This window comes from Vicugna pacos, chromosome 1, assembly GCF_048564905.1.
Source record: "Vicugna pacos chromosome 1, VicPac4, whole genome shotgun sequence".
In the NCBI taxonomy this organism is placed as follows: domain Eukaryota; kingdom Metazoa; phylum Chordata; class Mammalia; order Artiodactyla; family Camelidae; genus Vicugna; species Vicugna pacos.
This window is the reverse complement of record NC_132987.1, coordinates 38,484,410-38,501,032: the sequence shown is the minus strand read 5'-3', so window position 1 is coordinate 38,501,032 and position 16,623 is coordinate 38,484,410. Positions and strand designations below refer to the sequence as shown.

At 33.0% G+C, this 16,623-nt stretch overlaps 1 long non-coding RNA gene across 3 annotated transcripts in view; it reads right to left on the bottom strand.

The window, feature by feature from the left end:
• Positions 1-369: 369 nt before the first annotated feature.
• LOC116281280 (uncharacterized) overlaps positions 370-16,623 on the bottom strand; it is a 209,747-nt gene continuing 193,493 nt past the window's right edge. For all 3 annotated transcript variants that reach the window (XR_012072331.1, XR_012072330.1, XR_004190687.2), the window contains one exon: positions 370-762. This is a non-coding gene — a long non-coding RNA (uncharacterized lncRNA). The remainder of the gene's footprint in view (positions 763-16,623) is intronic.

Below are 16,623 nucleotides of genomic sequence, written 5' to 3'. Positions count from 1 at the left end.
TAAAATGTATTTTCAATAAGTGAATTTAGCTTCCTTGCATTTATACCTATGCTGTACTTATGTTTACTAATATTCTAAATCCCTCCCTTTGCCAGTAACTTCAAAATGTGAGTTGAGATCCAGAGGTGGACTAAAGAATAATCCTTGGTATTACATAATGTTAGAAAAATTTAACTATAAGAGATTTTAACACTTTTAATTTTCAGCTTTTATTTAACTCCTATCAGTTTGTAGCTAGCTCCCAGCATATAGTATTCTACAAATATAAAATAATAATTTAGTATTCTTTTAATATTATTTATAATAATAATACTATTGTTATTACTACATCAAAAATAATGCAATAACACAAGAATTTCAACCAAAAAATGACTGAAAGCAATTTAAATCTTTAATGCAATTGCTGAAGAAAACACTAATGGAATTACTTTTTAAAACATAGGGCAACATGTCATTAAATTCCTTTGTCTTTTTTTCTTACCCTCATAATAGGATAGAGGCTTCTCTAAATTCTCTCTTCTTCTCAAAACCTCAGAAGAGCATTCCCCAATGCACCTTGTACAGATTCTTGTCTCTCTAGCCCTTTTCCCCTTTCTCTATCTATGATGATGATGGTTATGATTTTCTCCCACTGCTACCTCCAGTACAAGTCCAGCTATTACTCAGATGTAGACATGCTCTGGAGCTAATCAAGTAAAGATGCAGCTCTTCAGCTCCTTCCAGTACAGTCCTTTGCATGGTGGGGCAAAATAATAGCAGTTCCTGGAGGTAGATAAAAGAAATCAAAGATAGAAAAGCCTGAGTAGACAAAGGCAAAATTTTCTTTTGTGGCCATAGGAAGGAATAAAGCATTGAGTACATGTGTGCAAACTCTTTTCACCAAATCAAATCACTGCAGTATTCCACAAAGAGGGATAAAATGTCATTTAGTGCTAGCCAGTGATCATTCACATCCTTAGCCCAACATCAACACTTTTCATTTTCTTTTTCTATGTGTAGGGTAAGATTCCTTTCTAATAACCCAGGGGATGATGTGTAACTTTCCTTGGCTGCATGTAACCATCAGGAACTCTTCTGGCTAACCTAATCAATTCCCAGGAAGCATGCACTTAGAAGTCAGTATTCAATAACTGTCAGTCATTAGTGCTATGATTCTGGCCAGAGGAGCAGAAGATAGAATATTTGCCAAGTCCAGTTCTTCATGTGTGAGTTCAACCACAAGATGTCCATTAGAGTCTCAGATTAAGTCAACCTCTAAATGTCCAAGCAGACAGAGATTTTCAATTAGTTTTGTCTGTTCATTTTGGGATCTGCAAAATACCAAAGGACAGCAATCATTTGTGTGACTGACCCTAACACAATCTTTGATCTGAACACTAGACTGGCTTCCAGGAGACGTTTCATAAACCGGAATGGAATTACAAAAAAAGAAGTCAGTTAACTGAATCTTGTGCAGCATGTTTTTAAATAACATTGAATAAAAGAAAACATCAGAATATATTGTATGTAGTAAGTATAGAATTGTTCAGTGAATGTTTTCTTTCAAATGTTTGTGCATATGTATGATGTCTGTGTGATGAATCGCAAAGTAAAATGTAATTCTTATGTGGGTCATAATCTAAATAGTCTGAAAGGGTGTAAAGATCTTATGATTAGGTTTGAATAATTCATACTTCCTAGTCCAATAGGACTGTGTCTACATCCAATCTGACTTAAAAAAAAAAGCTGTGGGAAATTTTTGATCATTTCTGGCTCTCTTGGTCTATTTTCATGTTTTTTTTCTTCTGAGCTTCATTGGTTGGCTTTATTCTCCAAAGTTGCTCCCTCTGTCTCTCCTCCACTATTCCTCTCTTCTTCTCCCTCTCTCTTTTTCTATACACTTATTTTGAGAATAGTGTTAGGTTTACAGCAAAATTGAATACACAGTACAGAGAGTTATTGTATACCTTTCTTCCACACATACACAGCCTCGCTATCAACATCCCTCATCAGAGTGATGTATTTGTTTCAATCGATGAACCTATATTGACACATTATTATCACCCCAAATCATAGTTTACATTAGAGTATACTCGTGGAGTTGCACATTTTAAGGGTTTTGACAAATGCATAATGACTTATATCCACCTCTTTATCATATAGCTTAGTTTCATTGAATTAAAAATCCTCTGTGCTCTGCTTCTTTATCCTTTCCTCCCCTCAACCTCTGTAAATCACTAATCTTTTTACCATCTCCATAGTTTTGCCTTTTCCAGAATGTCCTATAGTTGGAATCATATAGTGTGTACCTGTTCAGATATACTTCTTTCACTTAGTAATATGCATTTAAGAGTTCTCAATGTTTTTTCATGGCTTGATAGCACTCTGCTACAAGTAGATAATGAAATATTTTGTCCATTCAACTACTGAGTGACATCTTGGTTGCTTCTAAGTTTTGGCAATTATGAATAATGCTGCTATAAACATCTGTGCACAGGTTTTTGGGTGAGCATAAGTTTTCAACTCATTCAACTCCTTAGTAAATACTAAGAAGCATGATTGCTAAATTGCTTGGAAGGTGTATTTTCATTCTGTGAGAAACTGCCAAACTCTCTTCCAAAGTGGCTGTACTATCTTTCATTCTCACAGCAGAATGAGAGTTCCACACCATCACCAGCACTCGGGTTTGTCAGCGTTTCAGGTTTGAGGAATTCTAATAGGCGTATAGTGTTATCTCATTTTAATTTTCCCTGATGGCATACAATGTGGACCATCTTTTCAAATGTTTATTTGCCGTATGTTTATCTTCTTTAGTGATGTGTCTGTTTAGATCTTTTGCCCAGTTAAAAATCTGGGTTGCTCATTTTCTTACTGTTGAATTTTAAGCCTCCTTTGTATATTCTGGGTAACAGTCCATCATCAGATGTGTGTTTTGCAAATATTTTCTCCCAGTCTGTGGGTTGCCTTCTCACCCTCTTGATAGATGTTTCTTTCTAAGCCCAATGAAACTCAGTTTCTCCAAAAGCAAGGATTCCAGAAACTGCTTAGGTTGCTGAAGTAGCCTAACAGATTTTTTTTTTTCTTTTCCTTTTCCTTCCTTCTTTTAAATTTGTGACTATAAGTTGTTCAGCACTGATGTCATTGATTTCCAACTGTATGTAATTCTTCCAGCTCTGCTCTATCAATGCCCCACTCTTGTCAGGCCACTGTAGAAGGCAGTCCTTTCGTGCTGAATGCACATATGAATGTTTTCCCTCTATTGATGCATGATTATGAATTCAACATATATACCTCAGGTACTCATCACTCTGTTGAGTGATCTTTTTAAGTATAGTCTGTAAGCCTGTTCAGTCCTGTTCTTTTGATCATTAAACTCCCAGTGACAAAAAAATTAGCAATAAAAATGGGCAGTGAGGAATGTATATCTGAAAATTTTTATTTCTTGAAAAGAGGCTTGAGATTTCTCTATGAATTTAATTACCTGTATTTATTATAACATAACCTACAGGGAGAAATTTGAATACATTATCTCATATGTTCTCAAATTACCTCAGTACAGTAAGAGTTTAAACAATATACCTAATCTATCTGTTATATTATCCCTCCACTTTTACAAATTGATTCTTTAAATTATCTTGTATATATATGTTTTAAAATTATGCTATCTTAAAAGATTTTTGATAGTAGGCGTGGAACAAACATAAAATATCTAATCTATTATAAACTAAAGAGATATTTTTCACTTGTAATTTGATAATTTTTGTCACTTGTTTGATTGTTTTAATTATTTTGGCCAGTGAGCTTTATTTTGAAAATGAAATAATTATATTCACAATGAATTAATCCATTGCAGTAAAAATTTATTCCAAATAAATTTATTACAATCATTATAACTGACTAGGTCATGTTCAGTCTGCATTCAATCATATTTTAACCTACATCACTAATAAAAATATTTCTTGTAAATTATGATAAATGATTTTGAGCACATTTAAATAGAATGACAAGTTGTGTCAAGTGAGTTTATAAAATGATAATGGTATGTTGGGATGACATTAATTCACCTATGAATTTACATTTAATCCTTGGAATATATTATGACAAAAATAAAATGCACTAATAAAAACTATAGCCATTGAATGTTTATGTGCAATATTTTAAATAATGTGTCCATAATCAGTAATAAAGAGGAAATAATAAACTTAGAACACATTTTTTTCTGAAATGTGTTTTATACCACAGTTATTTAAAATACAATGAAAAGAGAACACAAAGACACAAGAGTATACTGAAATTGTTTTTATTTCCCATAAAACTGGAAGGTAAATCCCAGACTTGAAATATGTTACCTTCACTAAAGCTCGTCCACATTTTTGTTTGGCCCAATGTAACTATTTAGCGTTTGGGAAATAAAAACTCCAATTCATTTTATATATTCTTAAGAAATAAAGTTTACTACTTGTTACCACAGAAACAATAAAGAAGAGATTTACCATGTTCTGCACAAGGGAAAAAGACAAGTTCCATATGCATGGTTTAGTTAAATGTGGTTTCTATTAACCACACATTGAAATGTTACTCCAGACAATCAAGTCTTAAAGTCAGTGTGTGAAATATTTCAATATACCTTCTAAAATTTGTCTCCCAGATTTTAATCCCTTACCAAGTAATTGATTTCATAAGTCACACAGTAATAGTGGCCATTACATCAGCCAAGTGGAAAGGAGAAATTAAAAAACAAAAATGTCAATCTTAAAACTCTTATATAGTGATCCCCTTGCTTTTTTTCAAATTAAAAATAATGACTTTTAATGCCATCAGTAAGGTATTTACTTTTTTTGTACAATATCAGAGTTGCAGTGCTAAGACTGACCTGAATATATCAAGAATTACATGGAATTTTGATGGTTTTTCATATTTTCATCTGAATTAAATTAAATTTTGTTAAAACACCTTAGACCTTTCAATTACCATTTGAGTGCTTTTAACATTGAAAAACTGATCATGGATAGTCTGAACCACAGGAAAAGGAGGTTTTATTATAAATAATTAACCAATTTGAGACAAGAAGGATAATTTGCTATAAGTGCTAAAAGTGATTAGGAAATTTCCGAATAATGATCAATAATGGAAAACTCTATTAAAATATTGATATGATTTCATAGTAGTTAATGACATAATAAATAATAGACTACAAAACATATTACTACAAAAAGCCTCAAAATGAATAACTGAACTTAAATAATAAAACATTATAACAAAACAATAAATTAGAGAAGTGGGAATAAGAGAGGAGACTACTTTGTGCATGTCGTGTTTTTTACACATTTATAAAGTGATTTCCTAATACCACAAATGTTAATCAAGAAAGGCAAAGGGTATTGTGGATATAAATATTTAAGCTACATATAGTGCTATCACAGAGAATAAAAAGAAACAAGAAAAGGTTTTCTTCTTAAATGTTCACTTACTTTGTAATACTTAGTAATACAAAATAATGGATTTTCCATAAAAATTGGATATTGTTAATCTGGTATTTCTCATTTTATAAATAAAGAAATGGAGATCCTGAGAAGGTGATTATTTTCAAAATAGGGCATTGTGCTTAAGAAAGTGGATTCTATAGTCAAACAACCTGGCTTTAAAAATCCCAGATCCTCAGTTTATGAGCTGAGAAACTGTTGGAAAATTTCTTTAAATTTCTTTAAGCTTATTTCCTTACCTGTAAAAAGACAGGTGATAGTAGTTTTTCACACCGGGAATGTGAAATCAAGTGCAACTATTAAGGCAAAATGCTTAGCACAATATCTGACAGTTTTAAGTTTTTAGCAAATGTTAGCTATGGTAGTAGCAACAGTGAGTAATATTAGGATTAATAGTATTATGATTTATCACCATCACTATTATTATCTGAGCAAGAGTCAGGTTCTCCTAATGCCAAAGCCATTACATTGGCAACTTGGTCTTAACTTCGTAATTAGCCTCAGTGAATATTTCCCATGTTTAAAAGTTCTATGGTCCTTTCATATGTTAACAAAATTACTAAATATTTCTTTTTGTTCTTCTCTGATTCTGGTATGTTGGTTATTTCAAGGATTTATATTTTAACTCTTGGAGTCTCTATCTGAAATATTGATGCAGTTTGCCCTTAGTTAAAAAAACTATGCCTATTTTTATTCAACAGATTAAGATGTTGCAATTAAGTAACCTATGCAATAATAATACCATTCAGGAGGGTCTATGGAGCCCTTCTTCAGGCAAGGTCAAATGAACTTTATTACATTTAAATAAGCTTCAAGTCCCTATCTTTTCTTAATGAAATGAATAAACCTAACAGAGATAGATGGTAGGTAGACAGACATATAGGTAGACAGGGATGGATGGGTGGACAGAGGAACAGATGAACAGATATAGGAGTTCATCATCCAAATTATGGTTTATCTATGTTTACAAGGACAAAGGCACAAGTGCTGTTGAAGCCTTCATACCTTCACTATTGCCACTAAGACATTTTACATATATTCTAAGGAAGATTTTGTAGAAGGAACCATTATTATAAACAATAGGATGTGGGAAAGATTTACTTTTAAGAAGATAGTATAATGTATAAAGCTGAATTGCACTAATGAATGAGCATAAAGAAGTTAAAAAAATTTTTTTAAAATATAACATTTCTAAGAAGAAAGGCTAGATTCTGTGTTCAGTCTTCTATTTCACATCTTTAAATTAGACATTTATTATCAAATTTTGGTATTTCTAAGTTATGGATTTTTAAACAGAATGTTAAGATTCATACATCATGTATATAACAAATAATATTTGAAATTTATAACAATTATACAAATGCCTTTTAAGTGTACACTTTGTAACATTATGCATATAGTATGTTATTTATAGAATTTAATATCAAATGACAATGTAAAGGTTCATTTATGACATTCAATAAGGAAGTTACATTTACAGACAATAAAAGTTATATTGACTTCTCAATCTCTCAGGAATAAATCTATACTCATTTTTAGTTGATAAGTTTTATTGGTTCCTAAAAACTTTGCGTACACACACACACACACACACACACATATACGTGTGTATATACACGTATGTGTGTACATTTCTCCATTAATTGTAATGGGAAAATATGATCCATTCTATCTCAATGTACACAAATAATGTTTCAAAGAAAAGTATATCCATTCAACAGTAAAAATATACTTACATAAATAATAAACAAGTTTGGAAATAAATATTACAATTTGCACATAAAATGCAATTTACTGAGGAAGAAGAAAAGATTTTATAGGGGGTGGTGATTGGTAAAGAAGGGGTGTGAAGGACTCATATTGTGACAGAGAGACAGGCAATCGACCTCTGGCAGACATAAATTGTCAGAATCAGATGTAGTTGATAATAATAGAAATAAAAACAATGTTATTTGTTTCTTGTACTTTTTTGTTAGTGAAAAATTTACTCAGAGTTAAATTTTCAGCTCTCAGCTTTCTCTTAATATACATTACCAAAAAGCAATGGAAAATATAATTCTAAATAATCACAAAGGCAAACATCTGTCAGGCACATAAATGCCACATTCACCAGCATTACTGTAACTGCGTATCAACGATATGCTGGCTGTACATTTTATTTCTTTTCCACTACTGTGTTGGGGAAAATAGAGTAAGCTTGATTGCAGATTCAATGCAAATTTTTCCCAAGTAAAGATGATGAAGGAAAAAAGAAAAGACAGATAAAAACTACTGAAACAAAACAAATATTCATAGCTCCAGGGAGTTCTTGATTCAATACAGATGTCTCTTGGGGATTGTTTCACCCAGTGCTTTGCAGGAATAGTCTGACATATGTTCTAAGCAGACTGGTACACAATTTTTAAAAAAAGTTTTCATATTGTTATTATACCATAGTAATGACAGACGGAAGAAAGAAAAAACTGGTGGTTTAGTATAAGTGTATAAAGAATATACTGCATGTGTAGTAATGACACTAAAAGACAAAGGAAGTTTTTGCTGTTTGACAACCTTTCTCTGACCTTAGCAGTACGCATAATGAGATGGTTAGCTAGGGGATAATAAAAGGTCTGGAAAAGATAAAGAATCTGCTCCAAGAATGAAACTCACTTTACCCAAGCAATTTCTTCAACTGGCCAGTATAGGAAAGAAGATGGGTGGTGCATAAAACAAAACAGCAGTTAAGTAACTTATCCAAGGTCATGTAGCTAACGGATGGTAAATTTGAAATTTGAATCCAAGCCTCCTTTCAATAGCTTTTCTCCTTCAGAAGAAAATGGCTACTGTATGGCTGCATATGCTTCTTGAATCCATTAAATTGTGTGTGGACATGCATACACACCACACACACCTCAGCTGAACAGTGAGAGCATGTTAACTTAGGTAAATTAAAAATAGTTTGTAAATAAATTTATATAAATTATCATCCTACTATTAAATCTTCTTAAGACTTAGAAAGGTTAATTAGCTTTCCCAATGTCACTAAATTAATAAGAAGCAGACACAAATTTGAACACAGCTGTTTCTATTTCCAAAGCCAACAGCTCATATCTTCCTATCTTCTTCAGACTATAAAAAATATTAAAAATTGGTGAGCTCATTATATAAAATTATATTCCCTCATTCTAAGCAACCATTTCAATATGCAAAACAGGAGGACTATGTCAGAGAATTGTTTTGCTATTCTAAATTATGTTGAAATGTGCTTTTCTACTCTTAGAGTGCCCTTGGGGAGTAAGGAGAATTTGACAAGAAAAGAAGAAACTGAAAATCAGAAGGGGAGAGGTTATTAAATGTAGAGAATAGCCTCATTCTGCTTCTCTCCATTGATATTCCTTTTCTCATCTCAATGAATGCATCGGCAGCTCTGGATAAGTTCCCCTTTCTCTATATAATAAAATAAAACCATGACTTCATAGAAAAGTTAGAGTTCAAAGTTTATAACTTATTGCTAAATCACTTAAATTATTTCTTCTGTGGATAGCACCAAAATCTCTGGAAATTTACTATTTTCATATCTATTTTTTCTCCTCATTAAGAGAATTCTAAAACCAAATACCTTTGAGATGTGTTTCAATGATTATTCTCAACTGCAAAAAAGGAATATAATTTTACCATTATATTTTTAATGACTGATTGTTGGAAAAAGATCAAATATTATCTAAACTGATTTCCATGTTTCAAAAGCAAACTGATAAATGTGCACCAATGGATACTGTACAAAATTCCTGAAAGGCACCTAATCTGTCTTGTAACAACGTTGGAAAGAGAAAGAAAGAGAGCAAGGAAGTAACGATTTAGCCTAGTGATTCTTCCAGCCCTGTGACTTGATGCTTGGGGTGCATGTGCTCGACCTCGACCCTTCTCATACTCATACCCAGGGGGCTGCTGGCTCTAGAAGACGGCAGCCGTCACTGGGCAAGGGCAGGAAGTGGACAGCCAAGAACTCCTCCAAAGAAGGCAGGTCCACATGTTAGCCAAGGCTCCACAATCCACTGTCTCATCAGATTTTACTTACACAACACACATTCAAAGATAAAATTATTATGAATTTCAAAACGGCAACAGCTGAGCATGAGCACCCTTCTGAGTACAAAGCTTTGAGTGACTGCACTGGCTGCAAGCTTATGGAGCAACTCTGAAATCAATTCTTACACAAATGTGGAAGACAGAGAAAATGTCTATCGAAAATGGGAGCAGATACACGTGTGGGGATAGGGGATATGTGGAACATCTCTCCACCTTCTGCTCAGAAGTCCCAGGTAACTTGTTACCTTTGTATCTTGTGATGGGCTTGAAGTCACCAGACATCCATAAGGGCAGCGACTGGGAAGATAATAGGTGGACATGAAGCAGAGGAGAACAGGGGTCATCTGGAACCAAGGACACAAGGACAATCTGGAATCCATATCTATCTCTCACTAATTTCAATCTTCTGTAGAAGGAACCTGTGCCCTTAGTGACATGCATGTGGTTCAAGAGTCAGAGGAGCTGAAGGAGGATGAAGTACAGAAGCTAGAAGAGCTGGAGGCCCAACAAGGTGAGCAAGCAAATCAGCAAAAACATGTGCAAGCTGCAATGGTGCCTGGTGATCTATGCCAACCTTCAAGAACGATGGCTGCTCCTTAATCTTCTCTTCTATAGTCCATAAAAATCTCACTCAAGGCCTACTCTTTCATGGAACCAGAAAGGGAAAGGACTTCTGGGAAGTGCTGTTTCAGCTTAACTAAATTGACACAGTATAAAGTTATGATACAATATAACTTTAACACTCTCAGAGAACTGGCTAAGAGAGAACACTCCTTAACCTGTTCTCAAACTATAACATAGTAGGAGAAAGAAAATTTACAAATGAATTGTATCTATGAATTCTGAAGCAAGGATCCTATTCAAAATATTCATTAAACCAAAGGAAAAACATAAAAAAGGCCATTATGGATTTGTCCAATGAATATAGTCTTATGTTAATAGTAGAAAAATCATTAACCATTCTAACATGGTAAAGAAGAAAAAATATATCTTTCCAATAGAATATTCACTCAAAAAAGGAAAGGAAAAAAAGAGAGATATCCCTTAACTATGAATAGATACAAATGTCTTTAATCCAGAGGGCTTATATTTCTTAAGTGAAACATCAAAAGCTTCTAAGTTATTTGTAATGTTCTATTTCTTCTTAACTTAACTTAAACAAGAATATTCATTTTATTATTATGATTTAAACAGTATATATATATATTTAAGTTTCTATGTGTATTATATATTTCATAGTGAAAAATAAATGAGAGAAAAGAGAAACTAAAAGGAAAGATAAGAGACCTAGAAGACTAGATCCAGGAGGCCTAATGTCTGACTGAAAAAAGTTCTGGAAAAGATTAGAAAATGGAAAGTGAAGGAAATTATCAAGGAAGTAACAGAACAAACTATCAAAGAACTTCATAAGTAGCTGGCTTGGAAGGTCACATAGTAAGTACATTAAGACACATCACTATGATTCAGAATACCAGAAATAACAAAGGGAGTCTAAAGTCTTTCAGAGAAAAACATGTCAAAAGCAAAAAGTGGGATTCAGAATGGCATCAGATTTTTCACATTGACTCTAAAAGCTACTAAAGCTATGAGGGAACAAATAATTTTCAATATCTAAATAAAACTTAAAATTTAAGGTAGATTAAAGGTCTATTCAGCCATAAAGTTTAATAAAAACATAAAACATAGTCAGACACACGAAGATCCATAAAAATACTCTTCCGTGTAACTTTTCGTAGGTGTGTTCTTAAAGATACACTCCAAGGACAAGGGGTTATCAATCAACTAATCAACCAATGGATCAAATCAAGATACAGGACTCAGGAAATAATGAATCTCATCAGGGATAAAAGTGAGACAATGAACCTAGATGACAAAAGAACCACCAGCTCAGACCACAGTTGGAAAATAGAGACAAGAAGGAATGAATTTATGACAAATTGGAGATACCAATAAATAGATAAGCTAATTAAATATTTAAAAAATCAAATCTACATTTAAAGAGAATATTATACAAGTGAAAGCTGATGCAAGAAAGGATATACAGAAAAAGAAATGTTCTTATAGTAAACAACTTAGATTTGAAGTGGCCTTATTCATTATCATCTATTGTGAAAATTGATAACTGATTTTACTAATATTGGGAAAATTTGGTAGAGCACTAGATCCTCAGCCACCAGGGCAGTGAATTAACAAATTATTTTAATTTGTGAATTAAAAATAATAAGAAATGCTAAGAAAACACATCATTTAGAAATACGTATTTAAATACCAAGGAACAGGAAAATGAAAGTCATTGCCTCTAGAGAGGGTAACCATTGGGGAGAAGCAAGTCTTAAGACTACATGATTTTTTTCAGTTAAGATTTATACTTGTCAATATTAAGATTTTTTTAATATTATTACAGTTGAATGCCACTTTGTTTTTTAAAACAAACCATGAATGCATGTTTAAAAAAGATAGAGAAATTAACTTTTAGTTTAAAATAGCCAACTCAACTCTTTGAGACGTTCCCATTCTATAAAGAAACAAAACTAACATGAGGTCTTAAAAATTGCTAAATATACAACTAGTCTCAAAAGCCAAAATAGGAACTTTTCCTTGTGTTAGAACAGAAATCTCTAGTAGAAGCAATCATTCAGAAAGCCACAACCAGAACCGGGTTGGGCACAAGTTCCCTACAAGACAAGTGCTGAATCACATGGAAGAAACGGAAATAGGCTGACCCAAGGACTCAGGTTGTGCAAAAATATCATAATTTGACTCTCCGTCGTCTATCTCTAACTCTCACACATGTGCATTTCACAGTACCCAGAGTGCTACAGGGGTTGGATGCTTTCTGAACTGCAAATATGTTTATTGTATTTCCATATATAAAATCTTTCATTTATAATAAACCTAAACACCTGAGCTTGTTATCAAGATTTGACAAGACCTGGGCCCTGCCTACCTCTCATAGTCATAGTATTTACCATGACTCCCCTCATAACCTACACTCTGGCCATCCCAAATGACTTACAGTTCTCAAACTATGCCATATGGTTTGATTCTTTGTCTTTATCCATTCTAGTCCCTCTATTTAGCACGCAAGTTCCTCAGGTTGCAATTCAATCCACCAATCCCTTTCCCTACTAGGCTGTCTCATCTTTTAAGACACTTAGTGTCACTTCCTCTATGACTATTTCCTGCCTCTATGTATAAAATAGTCTTTTCTTTTATCTTTTATTGAGTCTCATACTGAACTCTAACAAAAAAAAAAAAAGGTGATTTTTCAATAAACTTGTTCTTGTAGCCAGCTTTACTTCTCACTACTGGTCTAGAAGTTCCTTAAAGACAGATACCATGCCTTGATCTCTTCTACATCCATAGTCCTTCAAGCAGTACCTTATACACATAACAGGCACTTAATGAGTGTTTTAGTAATTTAGTGCATAATGAATGAAAAATAAGTATTTCTTTAAAATGTCTTCTGCAGGTTGCAAAGTTGCCAATCTGTCAGTATGATAACAGGCTGAGACTATCATTGTTTCTGACTTAGGATAAAAATCTCCTAAGCACATAAGGATAAATGACACTGTTCTACATCTCAACAGGGAAATGATTGAAGGGTCAAGCTTGGTAAAAGTGATTAGGCTTGATTTAACCAAGTAACTGAACAAAAAAAGGCAACTGCCAAAACTTTAAATGTTTCTTTCTCTCCATTAATCCAAGTTCAGAGATAATTTGATGATAATATGTAGAAAAAAGACAAGATGTTCATACTTAATATTTTTTCTATTACATATGTATTCTTCTACTGATTAGAAAAATGCATAATTACCTGTACTATTGATAAAAGAAGTGTTATTCTTAAATAAAAAAGATTAAAAAATCATTTCACTGATATGATATATATTCTTAAGCATATAATGAATATAAATATAATTAGTATATTTTAATTAATAATAATAAAACAGTCCTACTATAGTAGCTGAAGTAAGTCAGTAGCTATTTCATTTTATTATTTTTAAATTCAACTTATTTAAAATAAAGAAAAAATAATTCAGCCACTTAAAATTATAACTATTTTAAAACATCAAGCAAGAGAGTTCTGAGAAGATAGAGGAGTAAGAAGCACCCGGAATTGATTCCCCACCTGAACAAAAATTGCACTGGTAAAAGCTGTCTGATACAATTATTTTGGAACTCTGGATTCTATTGAAGGCTTACAACAATCAGGGTAAAGCTTGGGTGGTAACTGGTTAATTTTGTTAGTTTCAACTCTTGGCACAATAGAAGCTATGGATCCTCAGCCCCAGTCCCAGGCAGGCAGCTGTGCAGGTGTTTTTGGAGCAGCCTGAATGCATCTTGCAGGAGGAGAAAAAAAGGACTCTGTCCTCTAAATATTGAGGATCTCTGTTCTAGCTGTTGGTTGCTGTTTTTACTCTCAGAGATACAAACAAAGAGGCAGGTACACTTCCCCACATTACTTCAAGCTCTTCCACCTCCGGCTATAATGACTCTGAGGGGACTTACAGGGTTGTTGCCCTTTTCTCCCCTTCATTTTTTATTTTTTTAAATTTTTTTTCCTTTCTGAGGCCAGATATAAAACCTAGGGTATTCAAAAGCAACTGCTTTTATGGGACAAGTTAGAAAGTGAATGTGCATATCTAGGGAAATGCAAAGGCTCAGAAAATACCTGAGACAATCTAATATTTCCACTTTAGAGTGATTCCTATCACAGAGACAGGCTATAGCAATAAAACAAAAGCAAAAACCAGCAAACCCTGAGGTTGAGGGAGAATACGTTTTCCAGAGTTACATTATCAGATTTAAAGGTCCAGTTTTCAACAGCAACAAAAAAATCACATAGCATACAAAAAGACATAAAGTTATTTGTTTTATCCACAAGTATACTAATTATTTTTTCTACTTGGTCAAATCTGCCTTTGCATCCCTTCCAGTAAATTTTTTATTTCAGTAGTTGTACTTTCTAGCTCTAGAGTTTCTTTCTGGTTACTTTTAGGTTTTCTGTCTCTTTATTAACATTTCCATTTTCTTCATACACCATTTTCTTTACTTTATCTATATCTTCCTTTGCTCTTTCAACATTTTTAAGACAACTGTTTTAAAGTTTCTGTCTTGTAGATCTGCCATCAAATCTTTTGCAGGCAGTTCTGTTGATTTATTTTTTTTCTTGCGTATGCTAACAAATTGGATAACTTAGATGAAACTAACAGATTTCTAGAAACACACAGCCTACCAACATTAAATCACAAATAAATAGAAAATATGAATGACCCATAACTAGTAAGGAGATTGAATCACTAATCCAAAATCTCCTGACCCAAAAAAACAAACAAAAAACAACAGCAACTAAAACAAAAACAGGGCCTGTTGACGTCACTGGTGAATTCTACCAAGCATTTAAAAAACTAGTACCAAGTCCTCTCAAACTCTTCCAAAAAATTGAAGAGGAGGTGAGAACACTTCCTAACTCAATCTCTGAGGCCAACATTGCCCTGATACAAACCAGGCAAAGACACTGCAAGAAAAGGAAACTACAGACCGATATCCCACACGAACTTAGATGCAAAAGTCCTCACCAAAATACTAGCAAACTCAATTCAGCAGCGTATTAAATAGATTATACAACAAGATCAAGTGGGATTTATTCCTGGAATGCAATGATGGCTCAACATATGAAAATCAGTGTAATATACCACATTAACAGAATGAAGGAAAAACAACACACATTATCATCTCAATGAATGCAGCAAAAGCTGCAAAAGGTGACAAAATTCAACACCCTCTTCTGATAAAAATAGTCAACAAACTAAGACTAAATGGGAACTGCCTCAATATAGTAGAAACAATACAGGAAAACCCCCAGCTAACATCATACTCCGTTGTAAAAATCTGAAAGCTTTTCTTCAAAGATCAGTAACAAGGCAAGAATGCATTACCTTTGCCATTTCTCTTCAACATATCACTGTAAGTTCTAGCCAGAGCAATTAGGCAAGAAAAAGACAAGCAAACTGAAAAGGAAGAAGTAAAAAGATCTTTGTTCACAGATGATATGATCTCATATGTAGAAAATCCTAAAGATTCTACAAGAAAACTATTAGAACTAATAAATGGGTTCAGCAAAGTAGCAGGATATAAGGTCAACACACAAAAATCAGTTACATTTCTATACACTAATAATGAACAATCTGAAGAAGAAATTATGAAAACAATTCAATTTACAGTAGGAATAAGTAAGAATAAAATACTTAGAAATTAACTTAAGGTAGGAGAGGAAAGACTTGTGAAATGAAAACTATAAAACACCGCTGAAAAAAAATAAGGAAGGTATACAGAAATGGACACATAGTCCATGTTAATGAATTGGAAGATTCAATAGTCTTAAGATGTCCTTACTATCCAAAGTGCTCTACAGATCATGCAATCCCTATCAAAATATCAATGACATTTTGAAGAAATAAAAAAGTCAATCCTAAAATTCATGTAGAATCTCTAGGGACTCATTATACAAAACAATTTTAAAAGAAGAAGAAGAAAGTTGGAGGCCTCACACTTCCTGTTATCAAAACTTACAACAAAGCTATAGTAATTAAGACAGCATGGTACTAGCACAAAGGCAGACAAACAGACCAATGGAATAGAACAGAGAATACCAGAAATTAACCTCAGATGTATGTATGGTAAGATGGTTTTTGATAAGGTGCCAAGACCATCCAATAGGGAAAGGATAGTCTTTTTAACAAATAGTGTTGGGAAAACTGGATTTCCACATGCAAAAAAGATGGAACCTCATCTAATACTATATACAAAAATTAACTGAAAATGAATCAAAGACCTAAATGTAAAATGAAAAAAATTGTAAAACTCTTAGAAGAAAGCACAAGACAAGCACTTCATGCTATTGGACTGGCAATGATTTCTTGACATCAAGGCAACAGGCAACAATGAATAAAATAGACAAGACAGACTTCATGAAATTTTTAATTGCACATCAAAAGACAGAGAGAAAAAAGCAACTCAAAGAATGAGAAAATATTTGTAAATCATTTTTGATAAAAGATTAATATCCAGAATATATAGAGAACTCCCA